At 49.9% G+C, this 22,586-nt stretch overlaps 1 long non-coding RNA gene across 3 annotated transcripts; it reads left to right on the top strand.

Moving 5' to 3' along the window:
- The first annotated feature begins 6,133 nt into the window (after window positions 1-6,133).
- On the top strand, window positions 6,134-21,952 carry LOC146053369 (uncharacterized). Of its 3 annotated transcripts, XR_014467750.1 has the most exons (5): window positions 6,134-6,394; window positions 11,334-11,534; window positions 11,749-11,940; window positions 19,582-19,805; window positions 21,789-21,952. It is a non-coding gene; the product is annotated as an uncharacterized LOC146053369 (long non-coding RNA). The 3 variants fall into 3 exon arrangements; XR_014467749.1 differs by lacking the exon at window positions 6,134-6,394 and having other exon boundaries at window positions 11,265-11,534; XR_014467751.1 differs by lacking the exons at window positions 6,134-6,394; window positions 19,582-19,805; window positions 21,789-21,952 and adding an exon at window positions 12,263-12,868 and having other exon boundaries at window positions 11,265-11,534; window positions 11,749-12,203.
- The last annotated feature ends 634 nt before the right edge of the window (window positions 21,953-22,586 follow it).

The following is a 22,586-nucleotide window of genomic DNA, read 5'->3' as shown; positions in this document are numbered from 1 at the left end:
CCCCCAAAGCACCAATACAGTGGAACCCCCCCACAAGTGACCCCATTTTGCAAACTACACCCCTCAGGGAATTCATCTAGGGGTATAGTGTACATTTCAAACCCCCAGGGGTTTCACCAATTTTGATACAACTGGACAGTGAAAATGAAAAATTACATTTTTTTACACAAAAATGCAGTTCTGGCTCAAAATTTTTCATTTTCAGAAGGTATGAAGGAGAAAAAGCACCCCAAAATCTGTGCCCCAATTTCTCCCGAGTACGGCAATGTCTCACATGTGACCGAAAAATACCAGTTGGGTGCATGGCAGGACTCAGAAGGGAAGGAGTGATTTTTGGATTTTGCAGCTCAGATTCTGGTGGAATTTTGGTGGGTGCTATGTCGCATTAGCAAGACCCCCGAAGCACGGTGAAATTATGAACCTAATAATCCATAGATGTGTGGTATATTTTAAAACACTCCTTTATACATAGGCCGGGTTTGTCGGGGCAAGTGTCACACTGGAAAATAGTTTGCTTTATTATTCCCTTTTTATAGCAAACTTTGCACCTTTTTTGTGTCCTGCCCTTTTTTCCAGTGGAGGGGATTTCATCAGGAAAATGCTGCCCTGGTACAATACGGGGGCCAGTACTAGAAGTACTGGGGCCCTCTGCCTGCTGGTTCCCAAATATTAGGCCCTTTATGACTTCCTCTTGAAAGTGCATAAATGTCCCCCTCTGGCCGGTAGAACGGAATAGCACGTAAGCGTTATACAGTGCCATCTGGATGATATACACGGCCAGCTTCTTGTACCAGATTTTTGTTTTCCGCAGGGCACTGTACGGCTTCAGTACCTGATCTGAAAGATCCACTCCGCCCATGTACTTATTGTAATCCAGGATACAATTAGGTTTGGAGGTGTGGGTACTGGTACCTCGTACAGGGACGGAGGTGGTACTGTCTCCGTGAATTGTTGTCAGTATAAGGACATCCCTCTTGTCCTTATATTTGACCAACAACATATTTTCGGTGCATATTCCCCTGCTTTCACCCCTTCTCATTACTTGGGCAATGTGCGTTTTTGGGAGGCCTCTTTGGTTCTTGCGCACAGTACCGCAAGCTGCTGTACCTCTTGAACCAAGGGCCTTAAACAGGGGGATGCTGGTGTAAAAGTTATCCACATAGAGGTGATAACCTTTATCCAGGAAGGGGTGCACTAAATCCCAGACAATTTTTCCACTAACACCTACGAGGGAGGGGGGGCATTCTGGCGGTTCAATTCTTGAATCCTTCCCTTCATATACCCTAAACCTGTGGGTGTACCCTGAGGTGCTTTCACACAGCTTATACATTTTTATGCCATACCTTGCCCTCTTACTGGGAAGGTACTGGCGGAATTTAACCCTTCCTTTAAAATGTATAAGGGACTCGTCAATACAAATAAATTTTTCAGGGATGTACATCTCTGCAAATTTGGCACTGAAATGATCAATGACCGGCCTGACTTTGAATAGCCGGTCAAAGGTGGGATCATCTCTGGGAGGGCACTGTGCATTATCGTTGTAATGCAAAAATGTAAGGATCGTCTCAAATCGAGCCCGGGGCATGGCCATACGGTAAAATTGGGTGCTGTACAGAACATCTGTACTCCAATATTGCCTAATTTCTGGCTTTTTTACTATGCCCATATGAAACACCAGACCCCAAAACGTCATCATCTCTACTGCATCTACAGGGGTCCACCTAGCAAATGATGACGTGGGGTTTTGAGCAATAAACTGCTGGGCATATAAATTAGTTTGGTCCACCATTAAATTTATAAAATCATCAGAGAAAAATAATTTGAAAAAGTCAATTTCTCTGAGACCTGTGGAATCAAATTGGATTCCTGGCATGGCCAAAAACTCAGGAACCTGGGGCACAAAATTGTCTGGTGGTGGGGTCCATACGAGATCAATTATTGGGGGGGTCTCAGCTGCTCTACGGGGGCGTCTTTGAGGGGGTCCCTCATCACCAGAGGAGGAAGAGGAGCTTAAGACAAATCCTTCAAATTCCCCGCTTGCATCACTGGCTGTGTCAGAGTCAGAGGCAAGCATGGCATATGCCTCCTCCGCTGAATACATTCTTCTGGATGACTGGGATGACATTTGGGATGACATTTGGGATGCCATTTTTATTTTTGTGTTACTGGTAGTGAAATGTTTCAACACGTGTATAGTGTAGGGGGGGGGGGGGTACAAACTTTATTTCAACCCGGGGGGTATGTAGTGTGTAGTGTGTATGTAGTGCAGAAAAAAAAAATACTTTATACAGGAATTTGATCCCAATAAAAAAAAAAAAATTGAAGGGGTTAAAAAAAAAAAAAAAAGGTCCTGCGCCAAAAATTGAGCACAGATGTTGGTCAGTAACGTCCGTCACTGAACAGCGCTCAAAGGCAACAGGAATTTGATCCAAAAAAAAAAAAAATAGATCAACCCTGTGCCGAAAAAGCTGATCAGTGATGTACGTCACTGATCAGCGCACAGTGGCCACAGGACACCCACAAAATCACAGTGTGTGTAAAAAAAAAAATTAAAAAAGACCCCACAGCACTCTCAAAAAAAAAAAAGGTGATCAGTGATGCGACACTGATTACCAGTGAGGGGCAGCAGGTGCACAACCTTTGGTGCAACTGACAGTGCAACTGGCAGCAACTGACAGGTATATATAAAAAAAAAAAACCCTGCGCCCCCAAAAAGTTGCTGATCAGCACAGATATACTGATCAGCACAAAAGGGGGGGGGTAGCAGACACAAAATATACACTCTCTATCACTCTCTGTCACTATCTCTCTCTATCTCTCACTATCTATCACTATCTATCACTATCTATCACTATCTATCACTATCTATCAATCTAGGACACTGCAGCAGCAGCACTGACAGTTATATGTATAAAAAAAAACCTGCACCCCCAAAAAGGGGGGGTAGCAGACACAAAATATACACTCTCTATCACTCTCTGTCACTATCTCTCTCTATCTCTCTATCTCTCACTATCTATCACTATCTATCACTCTATGACACTGCAGCAGCAGCACTGACAGTTATATATATAAAAAAAAAACCTGCACCCCCAAAAAGGGGGGGTAGCAGACACAAATCTCTCTATCTGTCACTATCTATCACTATCTATCACTATCTATCACTCTATGACACTGCAGCAGCACTGACAGTTATTTATATATAAAAAAAACCTGCACCCCCAAAAAGGGGGGGTAGCAGACACAAAATATAGCTCTCTCTGTCACTATCTCTCTATCTCTCTCTATCTCTCTCTCTATCTCTCTATCTCTCTATCACACTGCAGCAGCAGCAGGAAGTCCCAAGAAGTCAGATCCAGGAAGCGTCCAGCACGCTACAAGCAGTGATCAGGTGATCAGGTAAGGTATTTGCAAGGATCAGGTAAGTATTAGCAAGGATCAGGTCAGTATCACGGCAGATAGGCACGGTGACCGCTCTGCACGCTATTCCAGACCGGAATGGCGTCTGCAGCGCAGTCACCGTTAGTTTAAATGTCGCGCCTTGGCTGTGATTGGCTGTCGGTCCGACGGACCAATCACAGCCTTGGAGGAAGGTGGGGTGAGGGTGGGGTGAGGTGTCATCGTCACCGATGACCCCCTCATGCCCCCTTACGCCCGGCGGTGATTGACACCTGTGTTACCGAGCGTCTGATTCGCTGGTAACACAGGAAACCGCTGTGAATGGCTGTTCACACTGAACAGCCAATCACAGCGATCGCCGACGGGGGGGCGGCATCGCAGCCCCCCCTGGGCATGCAGGGACATGTCTGCTGTCAGGGACAGCAGACATCGTCCCTCTGTCACTGCGTCTCTAGACGCAGTGACAGTTTAAAGTCGTGACGTACATTTATGCCATGTGTCGGGAAGAACATCCCGGCCATGACGTAAATGTACGTCAAATGTCGGGAAGGGGTTAATATTTCGCTGTCCTTAATAAATGAATCAATAAACATCATGTTTTAGCCAATTCTCTGTTTCTTGGGTCACTTTATTAATGTACCTATAACATTAATCAGAACATTAATATATGCTAACCTAGATTGCCCCTTGTAGGAATACTTTATCTTTCTTTGCTTCCAAGTCTAATACATATTCCTGGGTGCGCCTCCCCCATTACCAATTGATACTTAATATAGTAATGCAGGGGTGAGATAGCTATACCAATTACAGGCCGTGCGGATTGATAACCTCTATCTATTAACCGGTATCAGCGGTATCAGATGGTCGAAAGTCATCAGGTCGACATACTGCAAAGTCGACATGGGTCTAGGTCGACAGGTCATTAGGTCAACATGGTCTAGGTCGACTGGGTTTTTCACTGGAATTTTGGTTTTTTTTTTGAGCCGACATGTGCTGACAGGCGGAATTTCATGCCCTACCATCCACTAGGGCAGGTGTTCCCAACCACGGTCCTCAGGACACACCAACAGTGCAGGTTTTAGTGATATCCAGGCTTCAGCACAGATGGATTAATCCAAATCACAGGTACTAATTAAGTCACCTGTGCTCAAGCCTGGATATCATTAAAACCTGTAATGTTGGTGTGCCTTGAGGACCGTGGTTGGGAATGCCTGCACTAGGGTGTGGTAGGAGAATAACATAGAGTGCCAAGCACAGCCAGACATGCGAGGGGATGCGGTGCACTTAATCCTGTGTCCATGTTGACTGTGTCGGCATTCGGGTAAAAAAAAAAAGTACAAAACCCCATGTTGAGCTAGACCATTTCGACCTAATGCTTTTTTGGACCAAATGACCTGTTGACCTGTTAACCTTGCAGTATGTTGACCTAATGACTGTCGACAATCTTTAGGTCGACCATATGATCCTTACCTGTTTCAGCAAGGAGTGTGAGGCCAATTTCTCTCCAGGGAATGGAGAAATATCTGTGTTTAGAGCCAGACTAGAATCACGTCTGTCTGTACGGGTTGCCCGTCAGGCCGCGCCCGCAGACAATAGATCGGGTATCATTTTTTTTTTTTTTTTATGTATGTTTGACAAAGGCCATACACTTCATTGGAGGTGAAGATCCGCAGACGAAGGCCAGAGCATACAGCTAATTGCTGCCGATCCTACTATTAAAAAAGAAAAAGGAATGTATTGTATACACAGAACATCAAACATGCCTTCCAACTTTTACCAATAGATCAGTGGGACCTGCATGCAGCTGGCCCTGGAAAGGGGTGGGGCTATGTGCAACGGGGGCGGGACCGGGCATCGAGGCCCCGGGTTTTCCATCTTCTTTGCCAGCGTACCCAGCCCCGTCTCTCCTTGCTGCACCTATCCAGCAATCACCGGCTGCCCCACAAAGCAGAGCAGCCATGATCACCTCCCCTCAAGGGACATCAGGGCAGGCTCCAAATAGCGGGACCGTACCACTGTAATCAGGACAGTTGGGAGGAATGCTATTCGTTTTCGGGACTTGTCTCCTGTCCTACATAACAGTTTATAGATGCTGTGACCAGGGGTGAGGGTCATTAAGTCAACAGTAATTAGATCTATTGGTCTGCAGTGAAAAGGTCTACATATGAAAAAGATCGACCTGGTTTAAATTGACGCTGAAAATGGTCGACACAATCCAAAAGGCTGCATGAAAAAGGTCAACACAGGAATAGGTCGACATGAGTTATTAAAGAAAATTGTGTATGTGGAAATCTGCTGACACGGGCACTGTATAAGTGTACAGCGACACGGACACACAGCTCCAATTTCTATTCACTTTTTCTTAATGCACTTTTTTAATTTTAACCTATTTTGCTGTTTTGTGCCAATGAATAAACTGTATATTCTACGCAGGGGCAGAGCGTCCATGGCGTCCCAGTCAGTGACTACCTCCATCAGAGCAGCCGTAATGGTAATTGGTCTGTACACAGTCTCCGTCCTGCCCCCACTTAAAGTTATTCCTCCTGGTTATATATGGTGGCTAATTATTAATATTATGTAGTTTGAGCAGAAAATATTGTGGTATCAGTGGATGAGTCAAAAACTCAGGCTGCTCCCGGATCCGAAGGCGCTACACCCCACGCCCCTGAAACAGCAGACACTGGAGGAGGATTCGAACCCGTGGTGGCTCAGCCTGAGTGGCTGTCCCAGACGCTGAACTAACGGTACACGCCACTGTACCAGCCACTCATACACGGACTGTCCGTGTATCTCGTAGCTACAATGCAGTGACGTCATTCACGCTGTGCCGCACCATCGCCACCTATTGGCAGCTGCTGGAACTACACCTGGCACATATTGCATCGTCATCACTGCTGCTCCCCCTACATGAGCACTCTGCCCCGGCTGCTCTGATGGAGGCAGTCACTGACTGGGACGCCATGGACGCTCTGCCCCTGCGTAGAAGAAGCGGCTGGTAAGTGCACATGTGCAGAACACCCCCTGAGCATTGAGCAACCTGTGGGTGAGGACTGGAGCTCAGTCTGTATGTTGGTCATGTATGTGACTCCCACAGGGCTGCTGTATGGTGCTACTGGGGATATCTATGTGTATGGGCATACCAGTGTATCCTCAGCAGCGCTACTCTATGGCTCAGGTTGTAATATCTCAGCCCCAGTGCTGTCTGCATTATTATACACTGTATATTATCTATCTGCTTTCCCAAAGTGTGACACAGGTGTATATAGACCAGATTATAATCTATGGAAAGCCTCTGTGTGTATACCATATGTTCTCTCTCTCTGCTGCAGTAGCTATGCGCGCTTTGCTATGTTCTATGATAATAAACACATGTGAGTGTAATGGTAAATATGTGCCCGGCATGCCAATGTGGTGAGATACAGGTGCGCCAAACCGTACAGGCTAGCAAACTGCACGTAGCCATTAGTGCAGATGTAGGAAAACTGGGCATACTGTATATAGGCTGGGATCACTGCTGCGTTCAGGTGACACCAAGTACATGTACGGGATTGCTTGCTGGATGGTTATACCATACCTCCCAACTGTCACGATTACAGCGGGACAGTCCCGATTTTCGGGTCCTGTCCCGCTGTCCCACCCACGGCAGGCATTGTCCCGCTGCGGGGGGTGGCAGTTGGGAGACCCCCAATCTAGTAGAATAGATGCTGTGCGCATGCGCACAGCGTCTATGGTACTTGTGTAGTTTCACGGCGCCGGAAGTGCAGAGGCTCACGTGCCAAGCTATGAAACTTGGCAGCCTGCCAGAGGCTCTGATTAACCGTGCGCGTGCCGCTCTAGCTCTGTCTGACTGAGCTTGTGCCGCACTAGCTGTATGTAAACAGCGTAGCTGCCGGCCAGCAGCAGCAGCAGCGCTGACAGGTCAATGTCACTGTGGCACTTGTAGTTCCACAGTGAAATAGGCAGCGCCTGGGCACCGCTGACAACGGGGGTATGTTAAAGTGCACACCCCGGCACAGCGATGCCGGTGCTTCTAAACTGTACGCGAGATTCAGACGCAACTGCGTTTGAATCTCGAGTCACATAGATAGCCGCTAAGAAGCCGGAAAGCCTGGATTCAGACGCTAAAGCGTTAGAATACAGGCGCCTTGCAAGCCGCAAAGGTGTTGGGGCTTGTAAACCCAGACGCAAATGCGTCTGGATTTACTTAGGTGAAGGGGTACATTTCAATAGTGTTCCCTAGGGGAACACTATTGAAACCCACCCTCAGTGCCACTAGTGGACGCCACAGCTGTGGACCGTGTAAATCCCACTATCCACGGCCACCCGAAGCGTGGCGGTACGCGTCCTACGACCTTTTCATACCTCCACGTCAGCGTGGAGTTGAGAATAGAATAGTGTGGCGAGCGCAGCGAGCCCGAAGCGTGGCGAGCGCACGCTGATACCTTCACAGCTATCCGCGTCCCCTCGCGGGCTTCACAGGTGTCAGCGTAAGCCCGAAGCGTGGCGAGCGGACGCTGACACCTGTGAAGCCCGCGAGGGGACGCAGATAGCTGTGAAGGTATGCGTGTCCCCTCGCGCGGCTCACTGCGCTCGCCACGCTTCGGGCTCTGTGGCTCGCTGCGCTCGCCACACTATTCTATTCTCAACTCCATGCCGAAGTGGATAGTGGGGGTATGAAAAGGTCGTAGGACGCGTACCGCCGCCCCTCGCGGGGCTCTCCACGCTTCGGGTGAGCGTGGATAGTGAGGCTGATTCAGGAACACATTCACCTCAGTGTCTCATACAGGGCTACTGCTGACTGACTACGCAAACTGCGTAGCTCCCTGACTGACTACGTAACGCTGTCCGCGCACGTCTAAGCCGAAGTGCCGGGAGTGTGAATTGAGACGCTAAATAAGTTAGCGTCTACATTGGGAACACCAGCGGTGTGCCGGGGTTTGCGATGTGCCGGGGTGTGCGATTTATAAGCCCCGTTTGTTTGTTTTTAAGCCCCGTTTGTCTGTTTTTTACACGATACACTTCATTACATTTGGCACGCGCAGCGCTACGCTACCTGGCAGGCTGCCAAGTTTCATAGCTAGAGCGGCATGCGAGCCTCTGCAATTCCGGGGCCGTGAAACTACACAAGTACCGCGTCTATTCTCGTATGAAAATGAGGTCGCGGCTAATTAGCATAAGCTGTGCCCTCATTTGCATACGCCCCACCCCCTATTTCCCCAACACAGAAGTTGGGAGGTATGTTATACAGGGATTATTGTCACATTAGTTATACTGTAGTCTAAAGTGTATACTGTATTATCTACTATCCTAATGGGGCATACACACAGGGGGCGGGATGTACTAAAGGGAAAATGTGGTAAAACGGGGGTTTTACCGCATTTCCCTATGTACCATTACCCGTCCGCCCCGTCTCCGCCTGGCAGGGTATCGCCACCTCTGGGTGGCGATACCCTATAGATGCCTATGGGCTTCTATCGCCGCCCACCGTCCTTGCGACCTCCCCCCCCCTCCCGTCCTCCATCGATCTCCTCCTCCCCCAGCAGGTGTCACAGCCGGGAGGACATCCGGCTGTAGGGAGGAGGAGGAGAGGCAGGGGGACACTGACAGCCGCCAGGATGTGACAGAGACCCCCGCACACCACATTACAGGTATCGCGGGGGTCTCCGTCACCGCAACCCGATGCTAGCCGCATATGTTAGTACATATGCGGTAGCATCGCGGCGGCTGGCAGACGAGGGTCAGTGATGTACATTAATACATCCCGCCCAGGGGGATATGAGGCTTATTTCTAAGTGAGAAAGTAGGGGAGAGGAGGAGAGCACACTGAGTGTCTAGGTCCACTCAGTGTGCTCTCCTCCTCTCCCCTATCCCTATTACATGTATTTTGATCTGTATTAGCTTAAAATCGTTTAGTCGGAGCGGTATGCCAGTTCTCACTGGACCGCTCAGTCAGAGGCGCTACTTGCGTGACGTCCGCAGCGCTCAGATCTGACTCCTAACAGACGGAGATCTCCGGCGCTGACTCTAACACGCCGGAGCTCCTCTGCAGGGTACACGTCCTCATTGACGCGGCTCTCCCTCTCATTTGCGGCGCGCAGTGCTGGTGCAGAGGTGGCAGATCTCACCAGACACGCACCGCTTGAGGGGTGACCCGCGGGGCACCATATTGCCTACCCTATTTGTGATGTGAAGTAATCTGATCAGTAACATCACAGGGGAACATAAACCCAGATAATTTTGTTACCAGCAGATCAGTAATAGGCGACTTAAACGCACAAAATTCCACTGTGGAAAACTGTACAATAAACCATTATTACTAATACATAGAATCTAACCAACATCTAGGAGGATATTGAGTTGGATCACACTGAGTAAGGATTTCTATCCTTTTTTAACCTACACTGTGTGTGTCTTTATGTGTCACTGTCTGTCTATATTTCGCTACATTCTTTTAAACATATCCAAATAAAAGTTAAATTTTACTTTCTTAATAACCTGTGCACCACACAGAGACATACTTTCTCTTCTTTCCAAAAATTGTCAAACCTGTGTCCAGTGGTAGCACACCCTCCCTACTCACGGTTAACCAACCGATGTACAAATACACTGAGGGTAAATGAGAACAATACTGCTTTGATAAAACCTGTGCGACTGATTGCCCCACGTTCCCCTTTCCCCAAAACTCATTTATTTCTAAGTGATCTGACTAGATCGCTTAGAAATGAAAAAAGGATCACTCCACGTGTATACCCTCTGGTGATGACGATTGCGCGGTCCCGCGCGTCGCTGTTGCCTGACTAGATTTACACTGCATCCAGTTATAAATCTAGTCATCGCCAGTGTTCTCACACCAGAGAACACTGGCCGTGACAGATTGTTCAGCACACAATGCTGAGCCATCTGTGCTTAACTGCAAACTTAGCGCAGAGGCTCACTTGCACTGTGTGTGCACAGCTTTAGGGATGGACGTCTTTGCAATTGATGACAATAGTGCAACTGCCCATTGATTGTGGCATACTATGCAATGGATGACCATCAATGTTTTTACCTATTGATGGTGATCCATTTTCTTTGACTGATTGGATTGTGGGCCAATCAAAACATGTAGGCGGTGCTTCATGAGTGTTGGGGCAGAGCTATGCTGGTGGTAAGGGTTGCTGGTCTTACTGTACTGCATATTAAAATAATAATAATAAAAAATATATATATAATTTATGTAAGGTGCTAAACAACATATAATGGTGATTCAATTGTTTTGTGCACCCGTAGCTCTTGCCTAATGTAGTGGGAGCTAATGAATTGTTCGCAGCACTTGCCCTGGTCTTGTCGGCTGCATTTTTGCGCCCTAAATAAACTAGATGCAGCTTATTGCCCTACTGTGCGTGAAGGGTGCGAGGAGAAATCCAGGTGAGGTGCAGCCTGGGAGTCGGGTCACCAAACAATTGACTTTGATTTTAAAGCTTGTTTGTCACTGAGCGTATGTTGCAGGCATGTCCAAAATATGGCCCTTCAGCTGTTTTGAAACTACACATCCCAGCATGCCTTGACATAGTTTTAGTATTCCCTAATAGCAAAACTGTGGCAAGGCATGATGGGACTTGCAGTTTCACAAAAGCTGGCGGGCCATAGTTTGGACATGATTGGTGTATTGGGTTCATTAGCTGTTCACTAGCATTTTGCACAAACCACTTTGGCACATATGGAGATGTAATCTCTTTATTAGTGTTTTTATTAGTCTTGCACTCTACTATTACATATAATGCATGCCTTGACACCGTTTCACCGTTCGTGACACCCAAAATGTCGTTAAAATATTTGTTCCAACCAGATTGTTGCTCGGAAAATGTCCAAACTTTTTTTATTTCTTTACATTTTTGAAATACACAAAATGTTAAAATTGGATGTGAATTTCTACTTCATTTCCTTACATACAGGGAGCAACTTCTATCAGTCACCCCACCTTGACAAAGTGCCCAGCGAGGCATGAAACAGGTTGGAGACTTTGCTGCTGCCCGAAGTACCGACACGCCAGTCGCTGACGTCAGCAAGCCGCGCCCCGGGACCAAAGCCGCAACAGAAGATTCCACCCAGAAGCGGACAGCAACTGAGCTGAGGAATACCGCTGCCTCTGTAAGGTTAGGGTTAGTAGGGACAGCACGACAATCTCCCTCTCTCACCTCACATCCTCCAAAAGGAGTGTAAACATTATTTTACTAATACATTTTTACTTTACAGGTGTCACTCGTATAAACTTATCCCATCGCTCTTTTTTACCCCTCAGAACCTTTGCATTTATGAGAGCTGCTATACCATCAGTGCAGTTGATTTAACATTTTTCTCCTCACTTAGGATTATGTGCCACCGAAGAAGGACGGTGAATGTGAGACACCCAGCAGCAGCCGTCCCTATGTGTTCAGAAGAGGGATCAAGACCCAGGATTCCAAGACTGTGCCTTAACCTCACTCATTGATAAATGAGAGAAACAATGACCATAAGATCCTGAAACTCACCAACAAAATCATCCAGCTGCTGACCGGAGAGGTGACTGCTGGGAATAGGTCATTATACAGTAACACCGGGGGAGGTGACTGCTGGGAATGGGACATTATACAGTAACATCGGGGGTTGTGACCAGAGAGATGACTGCTGGGAATGGAACATTATACAGTAACACCGGGGGATGTGACCGGAGAGGTGACTGCTGGGAATGGGGCATTATACAGTAACAATAGGGGATGTGACCGGAGAGGTGACTGCTGGGAATGGGTCATTATACAGTAACACCAGAGGATGAGACCGGAGAGGTGACTGCTGGGAATGGGGCATTATACAGTAACAATGGGGGGGGGGTGTGACCAGAGAGGTGACTGCTGGGAATGGGACATTATACATTAGCACCGAGGGATGTGACCAGAGAGGTGACTGCTGGAATGGGGAATTATACAGTAACACCGGAGAGGTGCCCGCTGGGAATGAGGCATTATACAGTAACATCGGGGGATGTGACCAGAGATGTGACTGCTGGGAATGTGGAATTATACAGTAACACCGGGGGAGGTGACTGCTGTAAATGGGACATGATACAGTAACATCGGGGGATGTGATCTGAGAGGATACAGCTGGGAATGGGACATTATACAGTAACACCTGGGGATGTGACCGGAGAGAAGACTGCTGGGATTGGGACATTATACAGTAACACAGGGGGATGGAAATGGGACATTATACAGTAACACCGGGGGATGTGACCGGAGAGGTGACTGCTGGGTATGGGACAGTATACAGTAACATCAGAAGAATGTAACCAGAGAGGTGTCTGCTGGGAATGAGACATTATACAGTATCACCAGAGGATGAGACCGGAGAGGTGACTGCTGGGATTGGGGCATTATACAGCAACACAGGGGGATGTGACCAGAGAGGTGACTGCTGGGAATGGGAGAGAGAGGGTGGAGAGAGAGAGGGTAGAGAGAGAGAGAGGGTGAGGCGAGAGAAAGAGGGTGGAAAGAGGGTGAGGCGAGAGAGAGAGAGAGAGTGAGGGTGAGAGAGAGTGAGGGTGAGGCGAGAGAGAGGGTGAGGCGAGAGAGAGGGTGAGGCGAGAGAGAGAGGGTGAGGAGAGAGAGAGGGTGAGGAGAGAGAGAGGGTGAGGCGAGAGATAGGGTGAGGCGAGAGAGAGAGAGGGTGAGGCGAGAGAGAGAGAGGGTGAGGCGAGAGAGAGGGTGAGGCGAGAGAGAGGGTGAGGCGAGAGAAAGAGGGTGGAAAGAGGGTGAGGCGAGAGAGAGAGAGAGGGTGAGAGAGAGTGAGGGTGAGGCGAGAGAGAGGGTGAGGCGAGAGAGGGGGTGAGGCGAGAGAGAGAGGGTGAGGAGAGAGAGAGGGTGAGGCGAGAGATAGGGTGGAAAGAGGGTGAGGCGAGAGAGAGAGTGAGGGTGAGAGAGAGTGAGGGTGAGGCGAGAGAGAGGGTGAGGCGAGAGAGAGGGTGAGGCGAGAGAGAGAGGGTGAGGAGAGAGAGAGGGTGAGGAGAGAGAGAGGGTGAGGCGAGAGATAGGGTGAGGCGAGAGAGAGAGAGGGTGAGGCGAGAGAGAGGGTGAGGCGAGAGAGAGGGTGAGGCGAGAGAGAGAGAGGGAGAGAGGCGAGAGAGAGAGGGTGAGGCGAGAGAGAGAGAGGGTGAGGTGAGAGAGAGGGTGAGGTGAGATAGGGTGGAGAGAGAGAGAGGGTGGAGAGAGAGAGAGAGGGTGGAGAGAGAGATGGTGGAGAGAGAGAGAGAGGGTGGAGAGGGAGAGAGAGAGGGTGGAGAGAGAGAGAGAGAGGGTGAGGCGAGAGAGAGAGAGAGAGGGTGGAGAGAGAGAGAGGGTGGAGAGAAAGAGGGTAGAGAGAGAGAGAGAGTGGGTGGAGAGAGGGTGAGGCGAGAGAGAGAGGGTGAGGCGAGAGAGAGAGAGAGGGTGAGGCGAGAGAGAGAGAGAGGGTGAGGCGAGAGAGAGAGAGAGTGAGGCGAGAGAGAGAGGGTGAGGCGAGAGAGAGAGAGGGTGAGGCGAGAGAGAGAGAGAGGGTGAGGCGAGAGAGAGAGGGTGAGGCGAGAGAGAGAGAGAGGGGGGGTGAGGCGAGAGAGAGAGGGTGAGGCGAGAGAGAGAGAGGGTGAGGCGAGAGAGAGAGTGGAGAGAGAGAGAGAGGGTGGAAAGAGAGAGAGAGGGTGGAGAGAGAGAGGGCGAGAGAGAGAGGGTGGAGGGTGGAGAGAGAGAGAGGGTGGAGAGAGAGAGAGAGAGAGGGTGGAGAGAGAGAGGGTGGAGAGAGAGAGAGAGGGTGGAGAGAGAGAGAGAGGGTGGAGAGAGAGAGAGAAAAGGAGAGGTGGTGTGGAGGAGGGGAAGTGAAGGAGAGGAGGGGGGAGTGGAGGAGCAGAGAAGGGGAGGGGGTGCGGAGTATAGGAGGTGAGCAGGAGGGAAGCGAGAGGAGGAGGGGAAGCAGAAGAGGAAGGGGAGCTGAGGAGTGAGAGGAAAGAAGAAAGGAAAGTAGGGGAGGGGGTGAGGAGTATTGGAAGCAAAAGAAAGGAGGGGGAAACAGGAAAGGAGGAGGGGGAGCGGAGGAGGTGGTTGGGGAGCTGAGGAGGAGGGGAGAACAGAGAGCAGGAGCAGATAAGAAGAGGGGGAGAGGAGGAGGAGAGGAGGCATGGAGGAGGTGCAGAGAAGGGAGCGCAGTGCAAGCTGGTGCTGGGTACTTCCTGTGACAATCAGCAGCGATGGTAGCGATGATTTTGCTGCCCCTGCTCCTGGGCAGACTGGGTCTGCTGCACTTTCTCTTCTTCTGTGCTAGTCATCTCTTCCTGCTCCATCTCCCCGGCGCTGGGTCTTCTCTTCCTGTACCCCAGCACAGGTTCACTGGCAGTCAGAGAGAGAAAAGTGTGGGGAAATTGGTGAGGAGAGCAAAAGAGGGGAAAGGGAGAGCTGGGGAGAGGAGGAGGGGAAGGAGGAGAGGGATCAGAGAAGAAGGAGCAAAGGAGTGGAGGAGGGGGATCAGAGAAGGAGCAAAGGAGTGGAGGAGGAGAGAAGCGGACATGTAGAGAAGTAGCACAGAAGGCACTGTGTACCTCTTGTCATTGGTGCTGCATGGTACATGATCAGCAGCGATTGAAATGCTCCTCCTCCTCCGACGAAAAGTGGTGGGGAGGAGAGAGAGAAGGGGAGCAGAGAAGAGGAGGAGTAAGAGGAGGGAGAGTAGAGGAGGAGAGGAGAAGGGAGAGCAGGAGAAGAGGAGAGGGGTGAGGAGGAGGGGAAGTGCAGGAGAAGAGGGGAGGGGGAGAGGAAGAGAGGGGAAGCGGAGAAGTGAGAGAAGGGGAGGGGGTGCGGAGGAGATGAGGTGAGCAGGAGGGAAGCAAAGGAGAGGAGGAGGAGGGGTAGTGGAGGAGGGAAAGAGATGTGGTAGCTGAGGAGAAGAGGAGCGGAGACAAGGAGAAGGGAAAGCAGGGGAGGGGTGAAGAGGATTGGAAGCAGAAGAAAGGAGGGGAAGCAGAGGAAAGAAGGAGCAGAGGAGAGGAGGAGCGGAGGAAGGGAAGCTGAAGAGAGGTTGTGGGGGAGGAGAGGGGGGGAGGAGAGGAGAGTAGGAGGGAGCGGAGGATGGAGAATAGATGAGGAGGAGGTGGGGGAGCTAAGGGAAGGAGTAGGAGGAGTTATGAGGCTGCTGATCCCTGTGTGTGGTTATATATCTCTTATATATTTGGCTACATCTGTCACTCAAAGTGTGTCTGGAGCTATAACGCTGGGTGGAGCCTCTGACTCACATGATTGACTCACATGACAGAGAACCAGCCCAGTGAGCCCACAGACAGTGCCAGACACCCTCTGCCTCTCCATGTTACACAGCAAAGACACAACTACTCACCAGACACACCAGGTGAGCGCCCCACACCTCTATACCTCCCAACATGACCCTCTCCAGGAGGGACAGAATGCTCTGTTTGTGGACTTCCATCTTAATTTATGATTGTCATCACCTGTCATTTTAAACAGGGTACTTGACAAGAAAGGTGTTTAAGCACAGGTGATGGTAATCCATAAATTAAGAAGAAAGTCCAGAAACAGAGCAATGTGTCCCTCCTGGAGAGAGTCATGTTGGGTATGCACCTCCCCCCCCCCCCATTCACGGCATCCCCATGATTAAATGGCACATGCAAAACACTGACATGGCTATGGTCGACAATGAAAAAGGTTGACAAGATTTATTTTTCACTTTTTCAATGTTTTCATATTCATTCTCATGTGTCGACATGGACACCAATGAAGTGCCACACTTATGTCAACATTTACATGTGTTGACCTTTCTGTGCTGATTTTTTCTAGTGGCGATTCGCAGCACACCCGGTGACTCCCACGATCCCCCCTCCCACGATTCGCGACAACCCCCCGGGCCCCCCCTCCCACGGTTCATGGTGCCACGATTCGCGGCACCCACACCCCCCCCCCCGCATCCCCCCCTCCCGCAATTCTCGGCATCCACCCACGACCCCTCCTCCCGTGATTCGCGGACACCCCTCACCTCCTCCCTCCCCCCCCACCCCCGCGCGCGATTCACGGCAACCCCAGGATTAAATGGCACATGCAAAACACTGGCACGGCTATGGTCGACAATGAAAAAGGTTGACATGAGTTTTTGAAGATTTATTTTTCTTTTTTTTGAATGTTTTCATATTCATTCTCATGTGTCGACATGGACACCGATGAAGTGCCACATGTGTTGAACTTTCTGTGTTGATTTTTTCTTGTAGCAATTTTTTTCCAGTGACAACTATGAACTATGTGCACGTCCACCTACACATCATCAACCAATTCTTTGTATAATATATAACACCTGTTCTGTTTCACTGTAGGTGTTTTAAGTCAGACCTTTACCTGCTACTATTACTGTTTATGTAAATGCATTCTGAATGACAGCAACATCCTACCATCCTTCTACACGAATATATAACCAACTAGGTGAATTATCGCGCCCCGTGCCCCCCCCCCCCCCCCTCCCGCAATTCACGGACCCCCCGATCACTACCCAGCCTCCTTTTTTCCTGTGTCGTGACCTCGTGCCAGTGGGAGCCGCTGACTCAGAAACACCCTACTATACTATTGAACACACACACCTAAACAACATGCACACACAGCCCCCCCCCCCCCACACACACACCCACAAATGTCACTGTACCATCCACACTATCAATGTACATCTTACTCTGTAACCGCTTTTTAATTAAACAAAACAAGACACACCCCCTTCCACATCATATGCTCTCTATTTAACACATTTCACCTATAACTCAAGTTGCAATGCAGGCCATCTTTCATACAATTCTAACCATCTTTCTCATATACAAATGTTCACAAATTAAGGGGGCGCAGCCCCTTACGACGGTGTGATGAGCGCCCGTAGGGCGCGTTGAATCACCTAGTGTATATATATAATCCTTGTCTATATGACAAATGGATGGCCACCCACGGGGGTAATTATCAATGGTGTGATCAGTGAAAAACCTTGATGGTATGGAATTATAAACAGTGAGCCATCGATGGTTTGCACCCATTGATGGTTGTCCCTTCTGTAGGGAAGAACACCTACTTCCCCCACCATTTTTGACTAACTAGTGTCTTCCCCTTGTTTCTCCTTCCATTCCTCTAATCGTAAAAAGTAATATGTATTTGGTTGTTAACCATCGATGGCTGATGGTTCTCTGCCATCTTTTGCAGAGTCCTTAGCTTAGCACTGCCCCCAATGGGCCGCATCTACCAACAGCAGCTCTCTAGCATCACAAACCATCGATGTTTTGCCTATTTGTAATGTACTTTGTATTGGTAGCTTTGGATCCCTTGGTGCAGCATATAAATAAAGGATGATAATAATAATGCAGCCCATCGATCGCCAACCTTAGCAACGTATGTTTGCGCACGTGTGTGTGGGAATACATACTACAATCTCTACCCCAACTACACGATTAGAATCAGCCTCCTGACATCGCTTACCTGCCCGATGCATCTGGAAGCTTAGTGGATTAACTAGCGCACCTTACTAAGCGCACACAGGTATAGTTCATTACCTGCGTTACAATTGCTGGGGTCTTTATATTATTTATTGACTACTAATTATCTAGCACAATTCTATAGTTATTCTCTAAAGCTGGGTACACAACGCAACAATCCTTATAAAGCGATGGGCCGCTCCGATGTATCACACCTGTGTGCACACTGAACGTCACGGTGTTGTGCCATATAATGTAACATATGTATAATTCAGCTGCACAGTATGAATAAGGGTCCCTAGAGGATGAGGTGGGTCCACTGCGGGGTTCCCTCTGTACCCCTAGAGGCCAGTGCAACCCTAGTCCCTTCTAAGGTGCAGCATCCCAAATGGGACAATGCGACCACGCGGCTTATCAAACTATGATTTGGGAACAGTGTATGACAAATCGAGTAGTGCGTGCACTAGGTTAGTACAATGGGTTACCTTGGTGAGTGATTTAGGAATACATTCTGTTTCTAGGGCTGGGCTGCCTGCTAGATAGGCTGTATGCCCGCCCTTGTCTGTGAGTATTGGACACATGTACACATGACCTGTGATTGACAGAGGAGCCAATCCGCGTGTGCCGCCTCCCAGCTGCCCCGTCTTCCAGATCACAGGACAGTGGACGCGTACTTCCGGGAGCTGCGCCGCCTGGACCACAGGAGGAGACTGGTCAGCCCTGCAGCGCTGCCCTGGTGTGGACCGTCTGGTGGTGAGTACAGTCAGACTGCTGCATGATGTCGCCGGCTACCCCCGCTGCCACCATGTCCTGACTGCCTCTCCTTCCTCCACCCTCCCACGCTGCTGCCTCGGCCTCCCGTTTACTGCTGCACCAGCCGCCCTCCTCCATTTCTACATACAGTATAAGGGTGACATTTTGATGGCTTACAATTTAAGGGGCTGTTGTGATGAAAGACAGTGTGGGGCTGGTGCGATGGTGACAGTGTGGGGCTGTTGCAATGGGGAGACTACAGTGCGGGCTGGAGCAATGGGGAGACTACAGTGTGGAGCAGGTGCAATGGGGAGACTACAGTGTGGGGCTGGTGTGATGGGGACAGTGTGGGGCTGGTGTGATGGGAGACTACAGTGTGGGGCTGGTGCGATGGGGACAGTGTGGGGCTGCTGCGATGGGGGACAGTGTGGGGTAGGTGCAATGGGGTTAGGTTTTTTTTCCTTGAAATGCCGCCTGCCACCGCTGGGAATAAAGAATAATCCGCGTGGCATTATGTGAATTTTGGCTCAATCCGCGTGGCATTATGTGAATTTTGGCTCAATACGTTTGGCATAATGTGTAAGGGGCAAGTATAATGGGGTCTATTATTTTGTTGCAGAATGTGTAGAAGTGGTATATGGTGTGGAACACTACACAAGGCCAATTTTGAGTGTCCACACCCTCTTTTCCTGAGCGCTCGCGCACAAATGTGTTGACACTATTGACACCAAGGTGGGCCTGTGTACTTTAAATGCCAGGACCTATTTTTAATCCCCTTCCCGCCCTTTATCTGCTCTCTGAGCGTGCACACTGGCACCATCTCTTTGCAAGTTTTTGAACAGGATTCTCCTAAACTCACTATGCCGCTATTTTTACATACTGTTGTAGACCAGCATTTTTTTTTTTTAAATATGGATGTTTTCCTCCTCTTCCCTCCCCTTCAGGATGCTACTAAAACCTTGCTGCCACTGAGGACCCCCAGGACGTTGCTCAGGACACCGCCCAACATAGACGGGAAGGATACAGGCGGGGAGACAGCTGCCCCAACTCCGCCCCCAGGGCGCTGCGGCAGAGAACACAGCCCAACGCTGCTAGGAACGACGCTGAGGAGGAGAGAGGTGCCCTATCCGACAGATGCTGCAGTACCCCCACCTGCGACCGATTCTATGTGAGTGCACTCTTCGGTCACGACTGGCGAAGAGTATGTCTTGAGGGGGGGAGCGAGGGAGGGGAGAGGAGGTGCAAGATTAATCTGCTTTGGGCTAAGGGAAGAGGTGTGGCATGATGCTAGGTGGTGGGTTGTGATTACATGTAATGGGCATTAAGGGGTTTAGCAGTGGTGTCAAACTCATGGCCCTCCAGCTGTTGTGGAACTACACTTCCCAGCAAGCCCTACCACAGATTTTAGCGATCCATTATATAAAATCTGTGGCAGGGCATGTAGGGATGTGTACTTCCACAACAGCTGTAGGGCCGTGACTTTGACACCACTGGGTTAAGGGGTACTTTTTAAATATGTTATAGGTACACGGTAACATCATAATGTCCCCCCTTCTGTTATTTTGTTTGTTTAAAATAAAATTGATGGCGCCATCTGTGTGTGTGTATACGTATATGTGTGTATATATTCGATCCCTTACCACCGTGGCAAGCGCAGCGAGCCCGCAAGGGGGACGATCCACGTCCCCCCCCTTGTCGGGATTTTGAACGCCGGGATTCCGGCGTCGGGATTTCATACTGAATCCTCGCTCCCTTACCACCTCCTTCTCTTCCGATTCCCCTCCTCTGCTTCCCTCCTCCTTTCCTATGCTTCCCTCCTCCGCACCCTCTCTCCCCCTCCACTGCTCTTCTGCTCTCCCTTCTAACTCTTCCTCTACTCTGCTCCCCATCCTCCTCTGCCCCCCCTCCTCCTCACCTCCACTCCTCCTCAGCTCCTTCTTCTCTGATCCCCCTCCTCTCCTCCACTTCCCCCTCCTCCACAACCCCTATCTTCCTCTCCCCTGCTCTCTCTTTCCCCTCTATCTCTCTCCTGCTCACCAATTTCCCCACACTTCTCTATCTCTCTTTCAGACTGCCGGTGACCTCGTGCTGGGGTGCAGGAAGAGAAGAGAGGGGGGAGAGAGAGAGAGAGAGAGAGAGAGAGAGGGGGGGAGAGAGGGGAAGAGGGAGGGAGAGAGAGGGGGTGAGAGTGGGGAAATTGGTGAGGAGGAGAGAGATAGAGGGGAAAGAGAGAACAGGGGAGAGGAGGGGGATAAGGGAATAAGGAGCAGAGGAGTGAAGAGGAGAGGGGGCAAAGGAGCGGAAGAGGAGAGGGAGCAGAATAGAGGAAGCGGAGGAGGAGGGGAAGCAGAGGAGAGGAGGGGGATCGGAGGATGGAGAGTAGATGAGAAGGTGGTGGGGGAGCTGAGGAAAGGAGGAGGAGGAGAGAAGAAGGAAGAGCAGGAGCAGAGGAGGGAAAGTGAAGGAGAGGAGAAGGGGGAGCAGAGGAGAGGGGGTGAGGAGGCAATGGGGAGACTACAGTGTGGGGCTGGTGTGATGGGAGACTACAGTGTGGGGCTGGTGTGATGGGAGACTACAGTGTGGGGCTGGTGTGATGGGAGACTACAGTGTGGGGCTGGTGCGATGGGGGACAGTGTGGGGTAGGTGCAATGGGGTTAGGTTTTTTTTCCTTGAAATGCCACCTGCCACCGCTGGGAATAAAGAATAATCCGCGTGGCATTATGTGAATTTTGGCTCAATCCGCGTGGCATTATGTGAATTTTGGCTCAATACGTTTGGCATAATGTGTAAGGGGGAAGTATAATGGGGTCTATTATTTTGTTGCAGAATGTGTAGAAGTGGTATATGGTGTGGAACACTACACAAGGCCAATTTTGAGTGTCCACACCCTCTTTTCCTGAGCGCTCGCGCACAAATGTGTTGACACTATTGACACCAAGGTGGGCCTGTGTACTTTAAATGCCAGGACCTATTTTTAATCCCCTTCCCGCCCTTTATCTGCTCTCTGAGCGTGCACACTGGCACCATCTCTTTGCAAGTTTTTGAACAGGATTCTCCTAAACTCACTATGCCGCTATTTTTACATACTGTTGTAGACCAGCATTTTTTTTTTTTAAATATGGATGTTTTCCTCCTCTTCCCTCCCCTTCAGGATGCTACTAAAACCTTGCTGCCACTGAGGACCCCCAGGACGTTGCTCAGGACACCGCCCAACATAGACGGGAAGGATACAGGCGGGGAGACAGCTGCCCCAACTCCGCCCCCAGGGCGCTGCGGCAGAGAACACAGCCCAACGCTGCTGGGAACGACGCTGAGGAGGAGAGAGGTGCCCTATCCGACAGATGCTGCAGTACCCCCACCTGCGACCGATTCTATGTGAGTGCACTCTTCGGTCACGACTGGCGAAGAGTATGTCTTGGGGATGGGGGGGGAGTGAGGGAGGGGAGAGGAGGTGCAAGATTAATCTGCTTTGGGCTAAGGGAAGAGGTGTGGCATGATGCTAGGTGGTGGGTTGTGATTACATGTAATGGGCATTAAGGGGTTTAGCAGTGGTGTCAAACTCATGGCCCTCCAGCTGTTGTGGAACTACACTTCCCAGCATGCCCTACCACAGATTTTAGCGATCCATTATATAAAATCTGTGGCAGGGCATGTAGGGATGTGTACTTCCACAACAGCTGTAGGGCCGTGACTTTGACACCACTGGGTTAAGGCATACTTTTTAAATATGTTATAGGTACACGGTAACACCATAATGTCCCCCCTTCTGTTATTTTGTTTGTTTAAAATAAAATTGATGGCGCCATCTGTGTGTGTGTATACGTATATGTGTGTATATATTCGCTCCCTTACCACCGTGGCAAGCGCAGCGAGCCCGCAACGATCCACGTCCCCCCCCTTGTCGGGATTTTGAACGCCGGGATTCCAGGCGTCGGGATTTCATACTAAA

The sequence above is a fragment of the Crinia signifera genome, unplaced genomic scaffold (assembly GCF_055691185.1).
Source record: "Crinia signifera unplaced genomic scaffold, ASM5569118v1 HAP2_SCAFFOLD_162, whole genome shotgun sequence".
Taxonomy (NCBI): domain Eukaryota; kingdom Metazoa; phylum Chordata; class Amphibia; order Anura; family Myobatrachidae; genus Crinia; species Crinia signifera.
The sequence above is the reverse complement of the archived record's forward strand: the minus strand, read 5'-3'. Positions and strand labels throughout refer to the sequence as shown.